Raw genomic sequence first — 3,008 nt, 5'->3', positions numbered from 1 at the left:
GACTCACAACGAGTAGAATGCCTATCAAAGCTGATTCTGAAAAAAGGATGCTATGTTGGTGGAATAGAATCTTCTAGCAAGCAAGAGGGAGCTGAAACGTAGTATCCAAACTGATTGCAGATGCAATCAGAAAAATTAAAGAGAAAGGTTTTTACAAGGAGAACCTGTTATATCGGTGCTGGACCTTGACATTCAGGTAGTCCTCATACTGTTTGTGCACGTATTTGGGAGCTGGTGCCTGTTCATCTATGGAGCAATACCCACTATATTAATTTGTTTACAGGTTGTGTTGCTTCTTTCTTATAAGAAAATGCCTAAGACAGAGCCTAGTTAGATAACCTTCTAGCAGCTTCGATCTAGAGTGTCATGTTAGGCAGGATTGACATTGTGATACAGCCTTATAAGCTCTATTTTTAGTTTCTTTCTGGCTTGTTTCTAAGGTCTTCTTGTTTTTGGTTCCATCTCTTTGGTAATATGAGCACGTTTTCCTGCTGCAGATGCTACCAAAGGGAAAACATCCCAGGATTAAGATACGAGGTCTATCGCATGCTTTCTGTTGCCGGTATTTTGTACACATATGGCAGATGTCACCATTATCGGCAAAAGGTTGGTACGGAATATGCAGGCTTCCCTATGATTGATCCACTGGATGCATACTATTTGTTGAATCCAGGCGGTGACTGTAAGGATATAGAAGCTTTACTTGGGAATTTGCTTAATGATAAAATTTTGGAGGCAAGTGTTTTTATTTTTTGTCAGGTCACTTTGGAGGAACTTACAGAAAGATACACACAGAGAAATTAGAAGAAAAATACTTGCATAGCCAAATCTATGCAGAAACTAGGGTTACAGAGTTGATAAGATTTACCTTTTCACGAAGACAGGTCTCGACTAACTTTGGCCGAGGCCTCTATAGGCAGAGAGCTTCTTCTCCACTGAGCCGATGATGATGATGATGATGATGATGATGATGATGATGATGATATCAATAGAGGCTGAATCAAGAGCTTCCGCTGCTGCTAAAAACTCGAATAAGTCAAACAAACACTACCGACTACACTGAATTAAAGCTTTGCAGTTGGATTTACTTGGATTCAAAATCTTACCCGGAATTAGAATCGCCATTGCAGTTGTAGGGGAAGCAAGATGCGACACAGGAAGAGTGGTGGACGAAGGCTAAACATTAAAAGTAGAAAACCAATGATAACTGTCAACAACAAAACATAACACATAAAAACAAAGCGAAAGCAAAAAAGAAAGGATTTTCAGGAATTCATTAACCTTTCCAACCAATCGCCTCCTTATTCCTCGAAAAGTTGTATAATGTGCTTTCTAGTTATGCAAATAAGAAAACCATCTAAACTTTCACCCTCAAACTCAACACAACAGCTCTAAATAATGGTACATGGATTTACCTAAAAACATTGATAGGATGATACATATAAGAACTTGGGTTTTATAATTGAGCAAAAGAAAATCAAATATATAAAAATAACCATCACCTATAAATGGTCTTGGAGATGGTTCCATAGCAGGTTTGTAATAGTAAAAAACACCTACATGATGTTGGACGATAAAGAAACTTCATAAGAATAAGGATATGCTAATTGATGCAAGTGCATAAATCTTATGCAATAATAACAAAGTCACGTAAACTAACCCGATAAGAAAAAGAGTGCTACTTGAATGGTACCACTTGATTGAAATTTTGTTAGCTTAAGCCATAATTATGGGATTGCAACAGCAAAAAACTTTCTATTGCTAATCAATACTAAAAAATAATTTTAGGATTGCAACAGAAAAAAGCTTTCCAATGCTAATCAATACACCCATACCTGAAAGAGATCAAGAATGCCTTTAAGCACGAAAAAACAAAGGATCGATGGGAAAAAACAAGGGATCGAGGAAGGTTTTTATAATCGTGGGTGTTTAGGCTAGCTTACGCGAATCTCAGAATTCAACAGGTCCTAAAGTTAACAGCTAGACAAACCTCAATGGCTTCCAAGGACTTTGAATGGTGGAGAGCAAAGTTACGGTCTTCCCAGTGTAGCTACCCCAAGGTCTTGATTTAGAGTGATGGAGATAGAATCTATATTTTGAAGCAACATTACTACCATTGGTATCTATTGAAGACTAAAAACACTGTCTATGGGGAAAAAGGACCAAAGTACCCTCGTCTTCTCCATCTCCCTGCTTTTCTAAAATCCTAGCATTAAGAATTTAAAAAGAGTTAAATCATTGTGATTAATAAATACCCACCATCAAAGCAACAGCCGCATCTGCAAAATATGAAAACCTCACTCGCAGGTGCAAACAAGAAAATATTAACATGAAAACCTAAACACGCAAAGAGTTAAACAATATTGGCATCCATTGCATTTCTGAATGGATTTTAACCGCTTATAAAATCCTGTTTTTCAACCCGATTGGAGATACTCAAGTTCTGATTCTATTAAGATATACCCATAAAAATGTGCAATGTTTCTACTGTCTTTTTTGTGATTTCACGATTTAAACATAGAAACCCAAATCATAAAGAACTCAACTAAAATAAGAAGAGATGAAGTTCTAGACATGAACTCCCTTGTATCAGACGAACTTGGAGCCTCCTGACCGATGGATATAGAGAGATGCAGTGCCGCCTTAAACAACAAGAAATGGGACGCTCTGGTTATTGGAGGTAGAACTCAAACACAAAATTGGAGAATATCTGCAGAGATGGACCTGTAAGAACGATCAATAGTGAATCGAGATTAGAAATCAAGAGTTAGGGTTTTCGTACGTTACCTCATCGAAGAACAAATTGAAATGAAAGAAGTTATTTTAGATGTCTAGGAGAGAATTGATGGTCAAATTCTGTGAAGAAGAAGAAAGGGTTTGGTTGCATATACAGAAGAAGAAGAAAAGAAAGCTTAAATCGGTTATTTTAGATGTCAGAGGAGAGAAAGGACAATTTACTTCATTAGGATTGTGTGTTGTACGAAACACAGATGTCAGAGGAGAGAAAG

General features: G+C 37.1%; 1 long non-coding RNA gene across 1 annotated transcript in view; it reads right to left on the bottom strand.

The window, feature by feature from the left end:
* Positions 1–2,260: 2,260 nt before the first annotated feature.
* The window catches only part of LOC112510065, a 5,815-nt gene continuing 5,067 nt past the window's right edge, over positions 2,261–3,008 (bottom strand). The window contains exon 3 of the long non-coding RNA XR_003068879.1: positions 2,261–2,724. This is a non-coding gene — a long non-coding RNA (uncharacterized LOC112510065). The remainder of the gene's footprint in view (positions 2,725–3,008) is intronic.

This window comes from Cynara cardunculus (genome assembly GCF_001531365.2).
Source record: "Cynara cardunculus var. scolymus isolate 2C chromosome LG 3, CcrdV1, whole genome shotgun sequence".
Taxonomy (NCBI): Eukaryota; Viridiplantae; Streptophyta; class Magnoliopsida; order Asterales; family Asteraceae; genus Cynara; species Cynara cardunculus.
The sequence above is the reverse complement of the archived record's forward strand: the minus strand, read 5'-3'. Positions and strand labels throughout refer to the sequence as shown.